General features: G+C 36.1%; 2 long non-coding RNA genes across 16 annotated transcripts in view; one reads left to right on the forward strand and one right to left on the reverse strand.

The window, feature by feature from the left end:
• Positions 1–23,132, forward strand: part of LOC107314642 (uncharacterized) — a 295,770-nt gene that overhangs the window by 228,163 nt on the left and 44,475 nt on the right. For 13 of the 14 annotated variants that reach the window (XR_014946465.1, XR_014946466.1, XR_014946462.1 and 10 more), the window contains exon 5: positions 17,777–17,916. This is a non-coding gene — a long non-coding RNA (uncharacterized LOC107314642). Of the gene's footprint in view, positions 1–10,049; positions 10,090–17,776; positions 17,917–23,132 lie in introns of all 14 variants that reach the window. The other variant, XR_014946474.1, reaches the window with a different exon arrangement.
• LOC107314643 (uncharacterized) overlaps positions 22,559–23,132 on the reverse strand; it is a 108,896-nt gene continuing 108,322 nt past the window's right edge. For both annotated transcript variants that reach the window (XR_014946459.1, XR_014946460.1), the window contains one exon: positions 22,559–22,762. This is a non-coding gene — a long non-coding RNA (uncharacterized LOC107314643). The remainder of the gene's footprint in view (positions 22,763–23,132) is intronic.

The following is a 23,132-nucleotide window of genomic DNA, read 5'->3' on the forward strand; positions in this document are numbered from 1 at the left end:
TTGCCTAGAAAGAAGGGAGACGTCTATCAAGAGCGCTAGCAAATTACCCAATTTTTTTTTATAGTTGTAGTTTGATTCTTATTTATGCATCAGAGCTCAATTTTCAATGCAACTCTCCAGCTTATACGTATGTAATCCTATCTTATTTTCCTGGCAATTTATTAGTGGTGTGAAAGTGTGGACACAATTCTTTGTGGGTGAAAAATTACTCCTACTGAAGAATAGGTTTAAGAATTAAGCTTCTGTGTGATGTGATTACCACAGAACACAATGTGGAATAATAGGTGAGAGCGAACCGTGGTTATAGAGATCAAGTCTCTTGAAGGTACAAAAGCTTATTTTATGTACGTTAAAGAACCTCAATTATTTAAAGGCATTTGCACTCTTGGTTATTTTACACAGGTTATTTACACTGTTGATTAAATTGCTTGCAAAGCAGTCAGATTTCCATACACAAGTAGCCTAACAGAAATATGATGCTGCCAGCAATTTGCCAGTTGTCTATTGACAAAGACAGAGAGTGAGCCACTTACTACTGTTTTTATACAATGAATCATTTTTGTAAAAATGGAGCAGTGTAATGAAAATTCAAATGTATTGCTTTTCCCAATTCAAACAGAGAACCAAGCACTTCATATACTCTGCAAATAAGCCTCATTTGCCACACTGTATCAACTAACAAGCAATTTTGGTTCTACGTGTGGATTCTAAATAAAATTCTCCAAATTTAAACAGGTAGTTTCATGTTGCTTCAATAAAAAGATACTTTCAAAATATTTAGACATCTGTATATAATGCTGTTTAAACTGTTTGTTCTGAAATGTAAACAGGTATCTCAGTGTTTGAGTTATCTTTGTCATTTAAAGGGAAAACATAAGAAAACAATTGGAATAACTACAGTCAGGAACAATGCTTACACAGCGTTGCAGCATCTTGTATCTTACAGTAAATTATGCAGTTGTTACTCACTGTAGCTCTGCAAGACTCTTGGTCTTTTAACCCATTCCAGAACAGAACCATGTATTTGATGTAAAAATATGGGTAAAACTCAAAAACAGCTGCATTAAATGAGAAATGAGAGAAGACTGGCCCTACAGAAATCTGCAGCCTTGATGAAATTGCTAATCACTTTGCTTAGGATTTCATCATGTCTTCTACACTTGGCTAATGTAATCTAGAGCAGTGCCACTGTGGAGGAAGGTGACCCAGTGTAGCATACCATGACTAAGGGTTCCCCTCCCTTTCTAAACCAAAGTGTTTATGGGAGTACTGTAAGTCAGACCCAGTCATCATATTGTGCCCTGATAGTTATCTCTTTTACAGCATTCTAGAAATAGATGCTTTATTGCTCTCCCCTTAAATAGATAGAATCTTCTGAACATCTGTTATGCGCAGTTATTACAGAAGTCTTTGGGAAGATTGTCTTCCTTGCTCATCGTTGTCACCACACCATGCCATTTCCACCTGTCTGTCTGGTGCATGTCTGCTTTGTTGCATGTAGTGCACACATCTGTTCTGTTGCATATTAAAGTGAGTTATTACAGGCTGCAATTGTTTTCTGATATAATATAAAACTAAACATTCTTAATATATGATTTACACATTTTTTTATGTCTAAATTTACTTACACCTAAATCACGTTTATACCTAAACTGATAATCTGTTTATCACGTTGTATATTTAAAATGCAGTCCAGCTGGATCGGATCTTTGTCATCAAAAATCTTTCCTACACCAATTGGCTAAAATACTAAAGATATAAAATTTCAAATGTATTTATGTTATTGGGTGGAAAGATTTGTGGTACATAAACAACATAAATTTTAAAAAGGGTAGGAAATTCATCTCCTTTTAAAGAAAAACAAACAAACAAAACTGTCTGGAAAAAGAATTTTAAAAATTTTCTCTTTCCCAGTGTATTTTATGGGCTTTACTATATATTATATGAAATCATCATAAATTGGCACAAGGCCTGAGATTTAAATACAATACTTTAAACTGTTACTGAATTAGTAATCAGTATTTTTAATTTTAAGATCAATGGATACCTTGTAAAAAATAGAAGAAAAGAGCATCTACTGTGGAGGATATGAATCTCTACTCAGAAAAATGCAGGCCTTCATAAAGAGTTGAAGAATAAGTATACTTGCTAGGCAGTGAAACTTTAGTTAAACATAGTATGTTTCCAAATGCATTGATCACATTAAATGATTATTTTATGTAACTACAGATATACAATCACAGAATAACAGTGATTAAAATAGAATGTTTTCCTGATAAGGAAAACTGAATAAACATTACGTAAGGCACTGTGTGCCTTACAGGCTGCATGTGCAAAGAGGGGATGGTCTTGGGCATTGTAATCAAAAGACTGTGGGCATGGACTCAGTTTGACTTCTTGTTGTTCAGAAATAAGAACTGAAGAAGTTGTGTATTCACAATTTATTATTCGAGTTCTTCAGATTTTGTACCCTGAGAGAGAACGTGCTTCTCTGACCATACTAAATGCACTTTTTATAGATAGGTTTTTGTAACTTAGGGTTAGTTCATTTTGTGAGTAATGGGAGGTGTATGTAATTGAAAGGCTTCAACTACTTAGGCCGAAATTTTAGTTGGTTAATAACTGCCTCAGTATCTTCTGCATTCTACTGTGGAAATTTTTGCCAAGAAATAATTGGAATATTTTTCAGTGTGTTAAATCTTCTCACAGCGTTTCCATGGGGTTAAGGGGGTGCTTTAGTTCTGTCTGTCAAATTGACAGTTTTCCTGGTAAAATTCTTTTACACTCTATGCAGAACTTGTGCCAAATGTATTAAATTTTAAGGCTTCATACACATCCAGCAGTGACTTGTCAGTCTCACAATTGGTTTGAATATGCTTCAGGACAGTAGTGCAGGAACTAAAGAGAACTTTCCTTGTTCAAGCATGCCAGAGATTACTGCATAGCAGTCACTGAAATGAGTAGAAAACGGATAGCATCTGGTGTGCTCTCAGATATTTGCTGGTACCAAGGCAGAATGCAATAAAAGGAAGAAGGTCTGACTCACATAGAAAAGGATAAGTAGTGTAGTTAAAACCTAAACATTACAAAGTACCACAGAAAGCTGAGGATTGCACAGACAACCTTAATTCTAGTAGCTCCCATCCTTTGACTGCTTTCTTTTTAATCCTTTACTAATGTTTGTAAAGTAGCCTAAAACTCTTTTGCCTTGGTGTTGTGGTTTAACCCAGCGGGTGACTGAGCACCATATAGTCATTTGCTCACTCCCCTGCTTTCCAATGGCATGAAGGAGAGAACTGGAAAAAAGCAAAGGAATAAGATAAAACTATTTATTAACTTAGGGGGGGGGAAAAAAAAAAAAGGGTAATAGTTACAACTATATATGTGTGTTTGAAGGTATATAAAAAGTGATGCACAAGCAATAGCAATTGCTTACCATCCCTCAACCAATGCCCAGCGGGGCCTCCAAGCAGAGGAAGAGAGCAAGATGAATTCCCAGCTCCTTCAAAACTCCTTCTGCATGATGTTGTATAGTACGGAATACCCTTTGACCAGTTTAAGTTAATTGTCCTGTTTCTGTTCACCTTCAGCTCCTTGTGTCCTTTGCTGAGAATGGCCTGGCTTTGTACCACACCACTTAACAGCAGCTATAAACATTGGTGTATTATCAACATTGCTTTCTCCTAGAACAAGAACACAGCATCCTACCAGACACTGTGAAGAAAACAATTCTGTCCCAGCAGATACTAAGGCTAAGGCTAAGGATGAGCTTTTACATGCTTGCTTAAGTCTGGTAGTATATCTGGCTTATTATGTCTTCTTCCTGATTTTCACCATGAATATTAATCAAAGTATATTTGCAAAGTATTTGAGAGTATTTTTCAGCTAATAGTTACAAATCCATTTACAAGGCTGGATCCAGTTTACTCTGTGCTGTCTTGTGTGTGTGTGCAAACACATTTCAAAAGGTTACATGGTTTGTGTATTGCTCACTTACAGAAACAGCACTGAAATGTCTGTGCCTTCCAGTCCAAAACAGCAAAGCAAAGCTTTTCTGAAATTATTTTTCATTTTTGAAAATAAGATTGTTCCTGCTCATGTCTTGGTGCTGGATTTTGTAAAGCAATGACACATGATATAATGCATTGTATATTTTTGAGAAGGAATTATTATTTAAATGTCTAGCTTTCTATTGGGGTAAAATGGGTATTTTCCCTCAATTTGGTATGCACATGTCGCTCAGTTAACTTTACCAGAGCTATTAGTAGTAAATATAGAATGTCAGTTAAAAATCTGATGTCTGTGAAGACCACTTTCAAAGGTGCCTACCTGGATCCACTGTCAATACATCTTGAAGTCTTCCCAAAGGACCACTATAGCTGTTAGCAGGACAGTGCCACAAACAGAAACAAAAGCAATAATCCAGGCAGTTTATCTTTTAGGCTTATTTTTGATCCAGTTCACATCTGAGATTGATTGCTCAATCTATCCATATGTGTATTGAATATATGTTAGAGGAAGGAGGTGTGTGTTTATACATCTTTTGTAATATATACTTATATGAATTATTCTATCTCCAAAGATGACTGTCATCTTCCACTGAAATACCATGAATGGGAAAGCCCATCTCAGTATCTCTGGCAAGGTTTGAGGGCTTAAAAGACTCATGTGTCTATTACAAAAATTGCTTTGAAAATGTTCGAGTAAGATTTTTATTTTTCAAGGAAATACATTTCAGTCATATTCGAATATATCATTGGCTAGTAGAATCCTTCTGTGTATCATCATAAAAATTAATTCTTTTATTAAACCCCCAAACTAATGTAAATCATCTGCCAGAAGAAAATGGTTTTTATGTTAACCATTTGTTCTTTGCAACAGCACAGAAACATTTATCTGAAAAGTGCTGTTTTCAATATAACTGTTGCTTTGATACTATATGGTAGCAAGATTTTAATAGAGTCTATAGGAAAAAAAAAAAAAAGTCTCATTTGTAGCTCCCTAAGAAGTACTGAATTTACTTTTTAATGAAGTTCATAACTTAAGACTTTTTACAACACAGTTGTAAACTGGAACTTCAGCTCACTTTGACCTTTCTTCACGTTTGCTTTTATCATGTCTGTTTTACTCAGTTTGACACTGAAAAATGGAGAAATTTCTAAATATTTGTATTTATTTATTTATTTATTTATTTATTTAAAATCCAGGAGGATTTATCAGTTGCAAGGCCTGGATTGTGAGTGTGAGCTTTGATAGCAACTGCCCCAATGCCTTTCTCTTTTTTTATATGGGGCATTAAGTTCAATTACATATTCAAAGTATCTGTTAACTGTTTTCACTAGAATTTTTCAATAATTAAAATGAACTGAGGTTTTTAAAGTACTTTTTTCTTCAGTCATTTATGTTGGTAGACATGATTCAGACCAAATATTGCTCTTTCCGTGAACTACAGAGATTTCAAAACTCTCTGATGTTGTTCTCAGGTCAGCATAGTATATCTCAAATGCAGTGCTTTAAGAGGTCACGTAAAGACACATCAGCCAAAGGGATATTTACTGTATTTTGTTTTGTGCTGATTCAAATAATGCACCGATAAGGAACTGCAGTTTAAAAATTCTTCTTTCCTGAAAAATACACTGAGCTCATCCTGACATTTACTGACCAGTGTAATGAGAAGCGAACTGCAAGTCTCTTACTGTTTCAAAGCTGTTGTGCTTTAATGTAAAAGCAACCGCTTTGTACGCTATAAGAGTTAAAAAAAAAAAAAAAAAGGAATAAAATCAAAATAACTTTAACTGAATTGTAACATATAAGTCCAGATTTTAAAACTGGATTTGCCCACTTTAAATAGGATTTTTTTGGTGTGCCATTTACTTAACATGGTAAGATAGCTAAATTGAAAAAGAAGTTTCAAAGCAGATGGAAGAGCTGTGAGAGTCGGCAGATACTCTTCTTCCACTTCAAGCTCTCCACGCAAACTCAAAGCCTATCCAGTTTGCCTCCAAAGTCCCCATCTGGGAAAATAAGATCTTGAAAATAAGATGTCTCCTGCTGTTATAGCCAGATATTTTTTAAACTTAGAAAAGATTATCCAGATTCATTTAAATTGTTCAGGAAGATAAAAAGAACCAGGGAAATGGAAGACATTGTTGCAGATAGGGAAAAATAAATAAATAAATAAATAAATAAATAAATAAATAAATAAGGAAGGAAGGAAGAGAAAGAAAGAAAAGATTAGGAAAAAAAATAGAGAAAAAATCAAGTAACAGAGGTGACATTCCCACTTTTAAAGATAGCTGTGCTTGTAGTCAACAGAGTCTGAGAGAAAGGATTTTTTAGTATTACTATTGCTGTTGCCACTGGCAATGAACTTGACCTTTATTTGCTCATATTTTTCCTTATTCAGTCTTTTCAAACTTTTGCTACTACTCTTAGACTTTTGAAAATCACCATATTTCTGGCTCCTGTGTATTATAAACCAGACTAAAATACAATTTAAAGTCTGTTTATGTGTAACAAGCTGGGAGTCAAACAAACACCTTTCCATTAAACAACTATTTTCAGTAAATAGTGCTAAAGCAGTCTGCATTGCCAACAGAGTAGAAGAAACTATCCATAAATAAATTTATGGATAGAATATGGAGACGGGCTGAAAGATGCACAACTTAAGACTGTACTCTGAAAAATTAGAGATGGGTCAGAAGTGGAGCATTCCACCAAAATCCACTATTCCCACTTTCAATGAGTCAGTCAGAACAAGCTGACTGAACATGAATTCTGTGTTTGATTTTGATTTGGCAAAATCCTACTGATGAAGTGTAACAAAGCCAAAACCATGACCTTCTCAACTTATTTTCCATGAAAAAAACAAAACACCCTGAAGTGGGGAAATACTGTTATGTCTAGCTTATGCAGGTGAATATGCAATTGTAACTTGTAAGGCAGGAGGCCAAGGATGCAACATAGACGTGGAAGTATCTTGAACAGTTGTGATAATGCATTCAGCAATTTAATTGAAAGAAATGTTTTTATTTTTCACTACATGACAGAAGCTTTTCAGCTAAACTAATCTGACTACTCATTCTGTGACGCTGCATGAGTGCTCTCTTGCCTGTTGTGAGTTTTACAGAAGTTTCTCCTCAGCCTAAATCAGTGGTTCTATATTTTGAAGGAATATAGGGGGTTAAAATTATTTTTCTCCATATCTTGGCAGGAGAGTACAAAGAAAGTGCTGTTTGGCTTACATCCGAAGGATGTACAGTGGCATCAACAGAGATGGATGCAATGGCAACAGCTTTTAGGACATCAAAAGTGTCTACATCAGAAACAGCAGCAGCAGCATGAGCAGACTGTGCTGCTGATGGTGTTTCTTTCTTTCTCTGCCATGAAAAAAAAAAAAAAAAAAAAAAGCTTTTTTTCTGGCTGCATGAAGCTTCTCTGGGCTATTTCTGCATACAGCAGTTGCCATTAGAACATTGACATGTGCCAACTGTTATCACAAATAACCACAGCTACTTCCAGTTCTGAGTTTCAGGAAGGAGTTGCCTAGTATTGACAGAGATTGAAAAAACACCTTTCTTATTACTAGGTGGGAGCATCTGTGATCCTGGGTCAGTATAGCAGCAATTTATGCCATCTTGGGATCTAACCTGATGCTGTATGTAACGTGTCCAAAAACACAAAGTATGTCCTTTTTCAGTCACAATCTGAGAAAAGCTTAGTATCAGCTAAAGACTTAAATCTAACTCTTTGCCTTAATATAAGAGCTGTGAAAGGTAAAAAGGAAAGGCTAGCTACTAACTTCTAACTGCTATGTTCTATATAGGGAACATCATCTTCCTCTGAAGATGCTGTTAGAAAAGTAATGACTATGTTGGTTTTCATCTTCTTTGAAGATGAATCCCTAAAATCTTTGGGGAGTGTAGATGTAATTTAAAGATTTTTTTTAATTTTTTTTTTGCTCAACATTGCCCACGTCTGGCTGAATAGTTTCAAGAAAGCTATTTTTGATGAAAGTTTTTGCGAAAATATTTTTTAAACATAAGGCTGTTTTTTGATACATAAAAATAGTTTGATTAAATGTTTTTCTTGGGTTCTTCCATAAAAGTTTATGAGTACCTTTAGCCTATGGGGTGCTTAAGTAATGCATAGAGAGATGCCCAAGTTAGTGCATTTTAACTAAATGTCTTGAGGTAGACGTCTACTCTTCCTTTGTAGCAAATAAAAATCAGGCAGTATACTTTAGTCTGGACTTCCTAGATGAGGATCTTGAATGTTTGTTACTCTTACTTTAATGTATATTAAACTCAGCAAGTAAAAAAATACTTGTCTGAGTCAGCTGTGTTTTCATATGTAAGTGCTATCAACAGCTTTTGTGATCAGACTTGATTTTTTCTTCAGTGTCCCAAAGCTCATATAAACATAGTTAGCTTCATCATGCGATCAACTATCTGTGTTGATAACTTAGCCTCAGTTAAACCGGTGGAAATTAAATCAGAACACATAGCACTGCAAAGATTATAGAGTAGCATTTCAGAAATAGGAAGATAAGCAGTTCTGTGATGACAATGTTGAAATGTATTTCTCCATTACCACAATGATATCTATTCTACAACACTCAAGCATCCAAGACTTTAGTCACAAAAGAAGAAAGTAACAAAACACCTAAAATCAGCACTCTAGAGCTGATCTGCCTGCTTTAAAGCAGCCTGTGCAATAACCTGTAACGTAGTCAGTCATTGTGGATGAAGTTTTAAAATTAGCAGGCTAATGTGAAACCCTCAAATATCAGCGAAGTCAAAGTATTTTAAGAATCTTGCTAAATGTCATTGGAATCATACACTTTGTATGGCTAACAAGAATTACTTTGACACCATGAATATTTTTGGTAAAAATATATCTGTATTATTTATAAAATCTTTCAGTGTGTATTATTTTTAGGTCAGAACTGATGGCTGAAGAAGCAAATGTGGAATCAGAGAACATCCTCAGGGAATGCAGAGTGTAGTAAATATGTATTGGCAACGTCTGTGACAAATTTCTGTTAAACCTGTCTTGGTTTGTTGTTGTGTTGGGTTGTTCTTTTTTTCTGACTGCTCCTCGTATACACACACATGCAGACTGGAAGTTCAGGTATTATCTGCATCAGATATCACATTGGCTTGCTGGTGAGCATAGCTAAAGCCACCTTTTTCTATCATTTTTTCTTGCACTTTTACTTTCTCCATCTAGATAGAAGCTGAGAAATTTCTACTTTCCCCTATTGTCAAAAATGCCTATTTGCCCTTATATTTTGTCAAATACCTGTTAGATTACCATAGTAGCAAGCAGACTACAAGTAAATCTTTTCCTCGGACTACTGAGTTCCTATTTTAAGCCACTTGTAATTTGAAATATTAGAAACTTCTGGATCTCTTTACAGAGGCTAGGTGCAAAGCTGTCATGAGAGTAATGAATGACTTTGTAAAATTCACTGCCCTTCCAATCTCACCTACTAGTTAAGCAGAAAAGAGAATGGAGATGAAATAAGCCTTATGTTTACATTCAAGTCTATCCTCAAAGAAATTCTTACAGTATTTTAAAGAAAGGACAAGAATTTTAGATGAATAAAACAAAAACAGTTTGTAGTATTGCAGCACATCTCAAAAACCTTGCTCAGTCAAGTCATTAAAGTTCTCTACAGGTTCAGTACAAAGGGCTCCATTGCCTCTACCCAGATGAATTAGCTTTTCTCAGTTGGTTCTGAGAAGGAAGGGAGCAGGTCAGCTAGCACACAATAGCAGGAACAATGACTTGAGAAAGATCCTATTTATAAGCCCTGGGAGCTGAAGAGTTTTGATGGGATTTTGGTTCAGAAATCAAGAAAAAGCTCTAACCACTCCAGGCACACAATATAATACAGACACCCTTTTGGAATGGCTGTAAGTTCATGTGGCAACTGAAGTCACTGTCAGTGCAATTACAGGAGATTTAACATGAGAGATTATGTATTTGGATATTCTCTATATCATTTCATTGTCTGAATTCATTTTTTTTTTTTTTTTCCACAGAGAATACTGTACATGCAGTCCTGCTTAGAAAAAACATAAGGTAATCATGCCTGGCTGACCTTTTCCTTACCTACTCTAAAGATACAAGAATTTGACGCAAATATCACATTTGCACTAACCAAATCAACACTAAATGCTCTGTGCTCTGTGAAGTCGATTGAATGTGTTTTTGTAGCTGAATACAGCTTTCTTTGAATTTCTTTTTGGGGCACATTGCTTTTGGCTAGACTAAGCCCAAGTATTGATGTTTTCCAGGGTATTTGGTGATTTCTGAAGTTCTCTCTGCAGACAGTGTCTAGTCTGTCCACTTCTAAGCAAACAGAAAATTACAAACAAAAACACAACAGGACACACTACATTAAAACCATGAATTTAGACCACTTTGAAACAGAAAAATTTACACGTATTCGGCTGCTTCAATAGCCTTTTTGTGAAGTTTGGAATATGAATGTGAATTTAACAAGATAACTATTTTATATTCTCAAAATCTGGGTAATAGCAACTGACTTTATACAAAGCTCTCTAAAGTTATTTTATCTTGGGAATTTACCTAAGAAATAGCAGCGCTTTGTGATTACATGTTTCCCAACTTTATACTGATTTATCTAGTGTTCTGTCAGAAGTGGCATTCAAGGACTGCTTAAAGTAACACAGATAAGCATGCACACTGAACAGCATTCCTTGGAGTAATGGTGAAGGACACCTACCAAAAGGTGGAGGACAACTTCTGGTTGTCCTTTGGATCAAAAAAGAAACAAATAAGAGGGTGAAACGCTGAATGAAGAAAAATAATCTGGGGAACTCTGATCCTAAATGTATTGCATTGCTTCAGTATGACTTTGCTGCACATGGTGTAGGAATATTTGCCATTTTAGCCAGTGCTTAGGGGGCAGGACATGGAGAGATAGGGAAATATTTATTAGATGTGGCCCACTTTTTTTCCCCAATTTCTCAGATTTCTTTGTAAACTGAGATCAAATATCTTGTTAGATATAAAATCACACTGACAGGTGAGAGTAATTTAGCTGTGCTCCCAGAAGGAGTGGAGCTTGACTCCATCTCCTCTAGACCTCATTTAAGGGCTGACCACCTCTAAGGCACCATCTCTTCGAGATTGCTCCTCAGTGGAGGTTGCCTCAGTGGTTCCCCACACACCAAAGGCTTCCATTGGGTGAGTTTTTCCTGTAAATAACCTTTTGGGTATTTACCGTTACCATCTTTCCATTATTGTCACCATACTCCTAGTTATGCCATTTGTTTTGCCAATACATGAGGTCTTAGATTGTTTCCTTGGCCATAATAGAATCATAGTTCATTATTAAGGAGATATCCTTATTAAAGACATTTATCTTATACTTTCAAACAGACTGGAAATTAGTGAAGACACCATTGTGTGGTACATATCTACAAGATATTGCTAAAAAGTATTAATTAGACTGTATTTTGGTAGCAGAGTAGTTAGGAAGGTAGTGTTATGACTGTGTTATTTTCAACGCATTTTTACAAAAAATACCTCACAGAAAGAAACAGAGAACCTTTGGTTATATATTCATGTACAGCTAAGCCTACTCTGTACTCCCCAGAAGTGTCAAGAGCTGTATAAATCTCTGCATGTAATGGCCTTATAGCTTAAATCAGAGTTTTAGTTTGGTCCTTTAAGCTGGAATCCTGACATTATATCTAATGTAATATAAACATAAATGCAACCAATACTCATATCCTGGGCAGCTGCCCTATCAGACTCTGACCAGACCTTACTTGTCCAAAACTGCACATACCTATTTTAAAGGCTAGCCTGTCATTAGTAGGTAGTAAGATCATAGAAGCAAGAGCTTCAAGTGTGACAGCAATCCCAATGAGTTTCATTTTATGCAGAAGAAATAAAACTGAAAAGGCATAGAAAGTGAGATGAAGGTTGTGGAAGACTTCCTCTTATAAACAATAAGAAGTCAACAGCTAAGGCGTATCCCAGCACACCCATAGCCAACACTGCTTATGAGTTGCAACACTTAAAATCCTCTGCCTGCCCAGAATTGCAGAGACAGGAGAACTGCAAGGTTTGCAAACAGTAGTGTTGGCTATGAGCATGCACACAATTATTATTTTCTCCTTCCAAAATGATAAAAAAAACATCTTGCTTTCAGAAATTTGTTTTGCCCAAGGGTGATGTTGTGGTGTTTCTCTATTTCTTACGTAAGAGTAATTTAATTATAGCAGTGTGCACTCAAAGTCAATGTAGTGAGCTTTAAGATGATGTACCTTAGTTGGAAGCCTAGACTGTGTGAAGCACAATCATAGGTTATCACTCTGCCTACCCTAATCAAACAGGATTGAGATAGAATCACACACACACATACGCAAAAGTATAGGTGACTGTGCTAGGCAGGTCTTTAACTACGCTACTGTGGTCATTGAAGAAGCGGGATTTTTTTTTATTGTAAGCACCACTGCAGATCAAGTTGTCTAATTGCATCAGGACCAGCACTGCTTCATGCCCACAATGTCAAAAGGCATGTGTAGCTACTGTGTGACTCTCTGCACCTTGTCATATAGCTCACAGTAGTTGCAACTTACGTGTCATGTTGAACATTGAAGAAAATCTCCCTACTATTTTTAGGAGATTCACTGGACATAGTAAGATCAACATGTTGACATAATTTAAAATTATCTCTGTAACTCCCTAAATTAAAATATATAGTCTATGCAATGAACCCATATAAAATGCAATATTATTGTTTTGGTCAGAGTTGGGTTTTTAAACATACTTTCTCAGGTCATGTTTCTGCTATTATATTCAGTGAATGGATAAAATCTCACACTACATCTTTAACCACTCTTGATACATTTAAGGTATTGCATTCCTGTTTGTCATCAACAGAAATTATTCTGTTTTCCACTGCTCTGACATAACCCTAGTTAGGAAAATGCAAGCTTAAAGTAATCTTTTATAACACCATACACGGTACTGGTATCATTACACACAGAACATTTTACATCATGTTACTCCTAATCAAACTGTGATATTTTAACAGTTATTGAAAATCAGTAACAACTGAAGATTATTGTGATTTTCATTATAAATCCCATACCTTTGTGTTAAGCACATACATTTTTAGCATAATTACATTCTGGAATAATAACCACATTTAGAATTAATATTATATGTTACCAGCTACATTGTAGGTTTCACAAAGAGTATTATGTTGTCATTCAGTGCCACATTTATCTAAAGAAAAGGCTAAACAATGCAGAAATGTGTATATTGCTGACAGAGTTTAGAAGAAACAGTTATAAAGGAGCAAATGGTGTGGATTCAGAATATTCTGACTGACAGATGGACTGAGCTTCGCATTTCCTTAGAGGCATTAGCATAATTAGGCAAAGTTGGGAAATGATTTATACTGTTTGGGAGTTATGGTTCATCTCCTGGTGATCCAAAACCAAGATTAACTTTCATTCTCTTTCTTACTCAAAGCCAAGAAGGCTAATAGAGGAGTAACTTTCTAGTCGGTGACTAATACAAATACTTTTATAGGTATCGAGACAAATATCCATTTGACATTCATGTAGTTGAATATGATCAAGGATTTCTTCATTTAGAATTTTCCATCTGGTATATTTTGGGAAATTGTATTGCATTATCTGTTAATCTCTGAAGGGTTTCAGTTTTATTGCCAATTCACAGAAGACTGACATGATGTTTGATAGGATATGATAGAAGGAGGTAGGCTGAAGCACTGAGATTCCTGGAGCCACTTGAGGAAGCCAGTAGTAAAATAGTTAATATGACTTAAAGCTGGCTTTTAATACACTATGTGTTTCTGTGCATAACCCTTTTGTGTGTTAATTCAAGTTCAAACTGCTTTTTTTATTAGTGATCTTTTGAAGAGGAAGTACACTGAATATTTTGTTGAAGACACTCCTTTAGTTCATTTGCTAAAAGTATAGAAAGACAGAGCAGGTTGCATTACATCAACAAATACGTACTATCTCTATTGTACATAATGGGAATGCAGCTATCTGAACCTGGCTGTGGGGAGAAACTGTGATGCTGGTGGAGCAGCATGGATCTCAACGATAGTCATGTAACTATTGAGGTCTTAGAGACCAGAAGATATATTAATGTAGTTCATGGAACTAAAGCAGGCTAGCATGTGTGGATTATCGACATTTGTTTTTTGCTCAGTGTTTTCATATAAACAATTCATTCAAGTTTGATTCTGTTTTGTCACTAAGTAACCCATTCCAACATTGCCCAGCCCTTGTAGCAACTTTTACATGTACTGACATTAACATAACTAATAACAATACACTAGAAGATGTGTTGAAATAGGTAGCAAGGCAAATCATGCAGTCTCAACTCATGCTGAGAGAAAGGTGTTTCCAACAGCCGGCTGCTTTATGGATCTGAATAAAAGTCCCAGGGACTACTATTTCCTCTAAGTGTACTCAACAGAAAGGAATGGAATAATTAAGGGGTAAATTATTTTACTCTAAATCTTGGACTGAAATTTGATAAACTTTCTTATAGCTTTACCTATTTATATTTCTTTACTGAAATTGCTATTTTTTCAGGGCTTTTTACGTTTTGTTTTGGGTTTTTTGTTTTGTTTATTTGTTTCTGTTTTTTGTTTTTTGGTGGAGATGACATTTGTAATATTTATTAAAAGCTGCTGGAATTTCCATGTGTTATATTTCCTTACCTATCCAAAAAGAGATGTAAGTAGATTTCTAGCTGCCTTTAATTTTAAAGTTTCTTTTTTTTTCCAGAGTGACCTTAGTGATAATGTGTTAAACTCTTCCATTGTTTTCATCTTTCTGTGTGTAGTGTATATATCCTACAGTATGCAAGTGAAGAGATTACTGCCTAACATGTATTGACCAAAAAAAGTTCCATGAAAAAGACTGAGAGATTATCTCAGCCATATTCCCATTTACCCTAAATACTGTATGTGGTACAACGTTCAGATTTGACTTTCTGCTTAAAAACTTATTTTTTCCCCTAAATTAATAGTATAATTACCATTTCTTAATAAAAGCAGCTACAGTGGAAATTTTAACATAGTCAAAGACCATATTGTTATTATAGCAAAAAATTTAAATGAACTTGTTTTGAACCATCCCCGGTAAACATTATCAAGAAATATTATTGAAAGAGAAAGATATAATAAGATATAGTAGCAACAGTATTCCGTCCCTTACCTTAGAAACAGATTTTTGTAGATTGTTGAGCAATGGGAATGATGGATCTGTAGGCTCATCGGGGTTAATGTTGACAATGAGCAATTATTATTTTTGACAAGAATACTAAAGGGTTTCAAGATGACTGTTCTAACTGAAAGCAGATTATGACTTTAGTTTTATTACTAACTGTCAAGCCTAGTTGTCAAGCATATAAAAGTGTGATACAAAGGAAGATCATTTTATTATAGTGAGAGACAAAGCAGAGATCAGATGATGACCTTTATTGTGGTTTGTTTTTTTTCAATTACCCACAGGAAGAAGGAGGCAGAGTCCTCAATGTTTTAAAAAGGGAAATGGGGGAGAAAACATCCGGGACAGGACACTTTCCTACAGAGAAAAAAAAAAAAAACAGCAAAAAGCACAATATGATTTTAATGAAGCCAACATATGTGGATGTCTGTGGGTACTGATGTGTGACTTCTGTGTCTTTCTTGTAGATGTACTAGTATGATGGTGAGACAGTACTCCGCAGCAACCTTCCAGGGATTAACTGACTGTCTGACTCACAGCTACAAGTGGTTTTGTTTTGGTTTTTTTTTTTTGATCTGGTATTTAGTTGCGATATTTTCTTCTTGCCTGTTTAGGATGTGTTGCAGTCTTAATTTTAGGGAGGAAGATCTTTTTCAAAGTGATTATTCAGCCCACACTGATGAAAGGTGAAAAATATTTGCTAAAGGGTGCTCCACCTCTCATTTGTTTGTTCTGTGTGCGCCTGTGACCATAGCTGATAATTTTGCTTCCATTGAGAAATAGCATTCTTCGTTCTTGAAAAGGGCTCAAGTGTTCATTTATAACATCTACAGAGGGGAAGAAAAAATAAGCCTATTCTAGTTGTAATGCTTTAACTGAAATAAACTTTGGTTTCATGGAGGTTTGAATCTAGACCCAAATGTTACTGCTCACTTTATGTCTAGAACAGATTGAAATAGAGTCTGTTATTTAAAAAAACACACTACCTTTTGCAGATGTTACAAGACAGAGACCAACTTTGCTGCTTTGCTACTCACCCCACTTATCATTAAATGGAAAGGAAGTCTTCTGCACACTTCTGTAGATGAACCTGAACAAGTAAAGATGAAGGAAAACAGGGAGGTAGAGCACAGCCTGAAAGAGCATTACAACTTACGTACATAAACTGATTGAATCAGTTCTGAATGTGAATGTGCTGATATCATTTGATTCTCTACTCTGCTACATACCCTAGGTCTCTTAAACACTTTTTTTTTTTTTTTTTTTTTCCTGAAAGCAAGAAGTCTACAGAAAGTCATTTCCCATAATTGCTGGTTCTTATGACGTATAAAGAGGCATTTCTTAAATAAAATAAAAATAAATTGGTAAAACAAAGCAAGGAAACAAAGCTGGTGTCTCATTGGCACAAATGTTTACAATGAATCTGAGTTAATATAATGTGTACTGAAGATGCCAGATTTTCCATGAACGCTTTCTGGAAAAACAACAACAATCCATTCTCACCATAATTGAGTGAAGAAAGTATAGCAAGTGTATTGTGGTAAAGGCAACATGCCCCAAATTTGTTTCTTTAACACTATCATTCTCAGATAATATTTCATCTGCATAATATCTAAGATTTCCCTCAATTTCTCCTTTAGGTGTTATGAAGGAGCTCATCATAATAGGATCTTTTACTTCCGTGTGTACACCATGCATAAACTTTTGTTCATAGAGTCTTGGCTCAGAAGAACTTGGGGGATCTACATACCTAGATTTCTTTTTCATTTATCCTGAGCAATACTGTCAGTTCAGCCACTGCCATACGTTCAAGCAGCACTAGATAATTCTCATTAGGACCGTTACAGTAGCCTTGATCTCTCAGAAACTACAGCTGCTGAGAACATAAATTGAACCAATCTTATGTGAGAGGTATGCCAGGAGATGCACTGCTTGATATTGTTTAAAAGCACTCATGAACAGAGCAAAACAAACTGCTTTTATAAAGCTGTCAGCCAGTAAATGTCTGTTATTCTCCTTGCATGCTGATCCTTACGAAGGATGCTCAATGCTCTTCTCTTACAACCTTTGCCTCAACTTCAGTTTGCTTATCCATCTTCTCTGTGAAGGAAGTGAAAGGATGCTACACAACAGGAAGTTGTGTATACCCGCATTTGCCAATGTTTTAAACTGTAGTTAAGAAAGGTTCCAAGTTTTTACAGGGTTACATCACTTCCAAACAGAAAAATCTAGAGATAAGAGGCTGCCTATTGCCCATTGACCAACAAACATGAAAATGCTTTGGGCATTCAACATGGAAGATGGTGGGACATCTATTACAGTAGTGATGATTTTTCAGGCCTGAAAATAATCTGGATAATCTGCTTGAATGTTTTCAGTTGAAAGATACATTTTAAACAATTTTTTGTTTAAACTTTGTGGTTTAAAAAAATAATTCTTACTATGCAGAAGAGTCTTTAGTTGTCACAGTGCCTTTTTGTTTTATTGTGGTGTTTTTTTTTTTTACTTTTTAGGACCATATAGCTGGCTGTGAACAGGCTGCGATTGTGCACAGGGGAAAACAGCAAGGACTAGACTGAGTGGATTCAGAAGAGTACTGTCTGACGTTAGATGAAGGCAGAATTGTGGGAATGTCTGCTTCTATCTCATGCAGGTGAGCAGAGGATACATAAGATGACATTTTATTTTGTGGTTGAATAGTGAAAGATGCATAAGGCTTTGAGGTCAGGCAGGCTCTGTAGAGACTAACTATAGCCAATTCTGAATTCCTGATGATCCTAAAGCTCTGTGGTTACAAATTTCCTTGCAAGAAAGCACCCCAGGAAATCCCTCAGCTCTGAACTCTACTAGTAGTCTTTTTAACTCTTGCCCAAAAGTCCATTTCATGAAAAGTGACAGAACATTAAATACACATCTTACATTTTGATACAGTTGTGTTTCCTTTCTCGTCCTCTCAGCTTCCATCCATGTGTCTCTGCACACACACACACACACACACACACACACATACATCTATCTGTCTATATATAATCTGCAGCGGAAGCCCATGTATAGTGTAAATTCTGGGAATAATTAAGAAAAGGATACTGCATCCTCCAGCAGACGGAATGCATCTTTTTCATTTAAAGCAGTTTTTTTTTTTTTTCTTTACCACCAACTTGCTGCAATTAGGAAGTTGTTGGAGAGATATCAATTGAGATTTGGGAACTGCTTTCTGGAAATGTTTTGAATTAAAATCTAATTGGTAGCTTTCTTTGATAACTATTTTATTGTTGGGTGCAGCTAAATGGAAATCAACCACAAAAGGAACCAAATTTTGTTTGTCATTAGTTTTAACTCGATTTCACAAATGATTTACATATATGATATTTTCCTTATTTGTTCTGTAACATTCTTAATCTTCAGTTAGAAGCAGTTAGACTGGTGCAGTGTTGTTTTTTTAATCATCATTTTAAATAATCTATTTTATCTTAAGTATGGGTTTCAACAAAATGGAGAAATGCCCCTAAATGAATCAAAGTTAAATTTCTGGCATTTTATGAAGAAACTAGGAAACTAATGGCCCCAAGGATGGAATTTTATTGTTTTTACCTAGGACATCTTTGAGTTTTGGGGCCAAAGGAAAATAGGCCTACACTGCAAATATATGATAGTAACAAAGCAATATGTTGAAAAGCAACTATTGCATAGGAATGATGTGAAAGGTCAAGGTTCAGATACATGGTCATCTTTCACCAGTTTAACATGTTATGAGGACATCAAGTGAGCTGTGTCCATTTGTGATCGCTAAGCTTAAAGCAAACGTGAGTACAGTGTACAACTTGAGTTCAGTGTACAACATGAGAAAGTTGAAAGATAACTTTAAGTACAGGAAAGATTAATGAACACTTTTATGGAAGGAAGATGGGATGTGAGAATCTATCATGGCAGAAATGGAATTTTACTAACAAAGAGTGGCAAATAGCCTGAGCATTCAGGACTTGATCGAAAGCATGCTTGACTGAGCCTAGTTGTTTGTATGGACTTTGGACTGTGCCCTTGGAATGTAAGAGACATCTTTCTGGTGAAGCCAAAATTGTCACAGGGGAGACACAGTTGATATTTGTCTGGACTTAATTAAACTTGTCATTAGTAATAGGCAGGTATAGATGGTGTGCTCATTATGGAAACACAAATATTGAAAGACTTTTCTCTCGAAAACTGAGTGAGCAGGCAAAGTGCAGTATCAGTTTCTTAATTTGTCTGCAACTGAAATATTGTGCCTCGTAGCAGCAAAGAGGAGAGTAACATCTTGCTGTATCAGTGATTGTGAGCTTAGCATCTCCTGTCTTCTGATTGATTTAGCAATAAAACAGTTTTCACTTCAGTGGAGCATAACAACAGAAGTGATATACCATTTTCATGAGTCCCTAAGCAGAATACTGCTGCCCAGGGTACTCCGCCTTCAGGAAACTGAGATGATACAGTACATTGGCAAAGTTTCTTAAGAAACTGAACCACCACACCTGTAATGTCTCAGTGTTGTGCACGGTGCTGTCTGGAAACCTGTTTACAGAAGAGCTCAAGAGTGTTGAGATCAGCATTTAAATTGCTTTTTCACACAGCTTCTTGTTAATTTTGCCTGTGCTCAGGGAGCATTTTGCTGATGTTTCTTGATATCTGTCTTGCTTATTCGGTGCCTCTTTTACCATTGTACATAAGCGAGATAATCATAGGTTAGAAAGGCAGTGTTCAAAGAACCATACTGTCAATGAATATCCAGGTTCTTTGCATTACTTTCTGAACAGAGCATTTTGCTTCCAGAAGGGCATGGTAACAGTTCACCGGTAATTTTTTCATGTGGAAAGGTAACACTTAATGAAAAAAAAATTGGGGCTCAGCCTTGCCTTTGTTATAGGAAACCATATAGGGGAGAAAAGGCCACTGGAGGTTCACCCATTGCCAAGAGATTCTCTCTGAGCTTTCTGCCTGCAGATTGCTTTGCAGATGGCCTCTGGTATTAGAACTCTGAGACCGTTACAGCCTAAGAATAAATAAAGAATATTGGGAATGGATAGAAATGCAGAGGACCAAATGGAAAAGAAATACCTTTTAAAGTAAGCAATATTTCTGCTAGTTTGATCATCAGTGACAGAAAAGGTGATATTTTAAACAGTTAGAAATGGTTTCTAAAAAGCGTTTTTTGTTAACTTTGGCAGTCTGAGGTGTATTCTAGAAATTCGAGTAAGAATATTTAAGCTACTACTTGGTCATGTCTACTTGGGTTGTGACAAATTGGGAAAGACATCAGCTTCTGCACAGGTGGCAGCTCCACAGTTCCTTAGAAGCTTTGGAAAGGAGTAGAAAGGATTTTGCAGGACTGTATCACTGAAAGGCTTTTAGAAAGAGGAGGAGGCATTCACCAGTACCCCGAAATCGCTGCCTGTGAGTGGGCCAAAGCCTCCATGGCAGAACTCTTCCCGAGGCATGGCAGTAATCACAGGTCTGGGGATGTCCAGAGATTATTTCTGCATCTCCCAGAGCATCATGTTTCCAAAGACAACCCCAGCCTGCATTCAGTTTTAGCCAGGCATTGGCTTGCTATCACAGCTACTTCCACAAGGGTGTGCCAATCAAACAGACTGCATTCTAGTACATAAGGATACGAAACAGTGCCAGAGTGTATAAAACGTGCTATTAATCCTGAGTGCTTCTTTGCTCAATCCATTTATGAAAGCATATTTGAAAGCAGGTAAAGTCATATTGAACGTACACACAACAGAAAAAAGAAAAAATAAATCTGTATCCAGAGAATTTTTATAGTCAAGTGTTTTTAAAAAATCAGTACAGGAATGCTGGCTTTTTACCTTCTCTTGTTTTAACCTATGACTGATTCATCAGTTGAAGTGTAAAGGAACAGATCTTCTTATGGTAATAGATTCTCAGGGGCTATTAGTGTAAATGTAAATGCTCAACATAGATGTTACATAGGTGGGTGTTAGAGGGAAAACATAAATTGTCAGTAATATAAAGCAGTCTGTTCGTACCGTGGGGTGAAGAAGTGAAGACTGTTAGAAATCAGAGACTCAGAAATGCCTCCCAGAGTTGGTTGTGAGTGGAGTCTCCCATTGTGAGTAATTATAAGAAACCTACTGTGCAAGAGTCAATTCTGGTCCTTTAGTTCAACAGGCAAGACACTTACCTGAAAATAGCAGGGATTTCAGGTGAGATTTGTGAAAGAGCTTATATGAGTTAAACATCTGGCTGCTATGGAAGGCGGGCACCTCAATTTGTGGAGTTAACTGAAAATTCTTGGGACTGTATATTTTTCTATAGCCCTTGACTAGATTTTTTTCTGTTTTTCATAACAACTGTGAATTTTTAACAGCGGCGAATAAGAAAACATCATTCCAGTGAATGCCCAAGAGAATTTTTTAGTTGAATATTTTAGATAGGGAATATTTTTAGTTGATCAGCCCAATAAAAAATACAAGATGGACTCCAAAATACTGGATGAAAATAATTTCTAAAAAGCCAGTTGGTTCTTGTCTGACATTTTTCACTTTTGCAAGTTTATGGTTTCCTGGTTCTCTTTGGAACTCAGTGAGTTTAAAACATACTTTATTTAAATATATATAGATATGATCACATGACTCTATAAATCAGATCTTCCAGGGAAGCAACAAATTCATTCTGAGATAAAATTAGGAGACTCGATCATGCTGTATTGATTATTCTTCTTAAGATTCTGGAGCATTTAGTCTGCTTAATGAAAAATACACTGTTTGAGCTTCTCTCTATTGCTGCATCTGTCTTGATGGTGATTGCAGGAGGCGTGAAAAGATGGCTCTGACACCTGCCTGTCACCACTGCCCAGTGCAAGTGTACAGCCTGACACAGACCAAACCTGAATGGATGTGATCGATCCCTGTGCTGTGGAATTAGAGGAGGAAACAAGCCCTGAAAACACCTCCCCACCTTGCATAAAATTCACAGTCATCTTGAGAAAGGACCCTAGGCAAAAATCCTAGGCACTAAGGATCAAACCTGTGCTTAGTAGGAGAAGTTTTACTTTCTTAATCATTGTGAAGTGTCAGTTCCCAGCAGCTAACACATTCTAATATGCTGCCTTTTTATGATGATGTGAGAACCACAAGAAGTCTGGGATTCTAAATTCCTTTCAGATCCTTTATATAAAAAAAGTCCAGATGTCTCACAAAACATTTCAAGAACTTTATTTGAAAAACATTTTCTTTCTAAATGAGAATTTATGCAAAGTACAATTAAACATGTTTTTCTAACTAAATATACTCATCTGTATCTTGTGGCAGGGGAAAATAAATATGTAAAAATAAAAACAATCTGAGGCACAAAGTTAATTATGTTGTGCCGGGACTCAGATTTCCTGATAGTGGAACATGCATTCTCTCCTTCTGTAATCCCAGACTCCTAGATCTGCTCATCAAGCTGAGTCCTTGGTCTCATCTTCAACAGGAAATACTTCTCAAGCTTCTTATATTCTGTTGGTCACAATTCTTGCAATTAGTAATGCACCAATCCAGGCAATTACATTTGTGAATGTGCTGAGAGAAAACTGCAGTGTATCCAGCCATTTCAAGGCCCAATTGAATAATGACTTCTGTGCAGTTTGCGACATATTACACTTTCCTATAACTTTGAGTAAGGCACCCTTCTAAAAACCCAGTCTATTTGAATGCCCTTTCCCCCCTCTTTTAAGGACAGTTACTGTGTTTTCTTTCTCCAGTCCTGTGGGACTTCCCCAAGCCTTCCATATTCTTGAAAATGATCACTTCTAGTTCAGAGATTACCTTGACTTGCTCTATAAGTACTTTAAGGTGAATTTTCTAGCAAACCTTGATTCCTGAAGTG

Source organism: Coturnix japonica, chromosome 5, assembly GCF_054131305.1.
Source record: "Coturnix japonica strain WE chromosome 5, WE-NBRP24, whole genome shotgun sequence".
Taxonomy (NCBI): domain Eukaryota; kingdom Metazoa; phylum Chordata; class Aves; order Galliformes; family Phasianidae; genus Coturnix; species Coturnix japonica.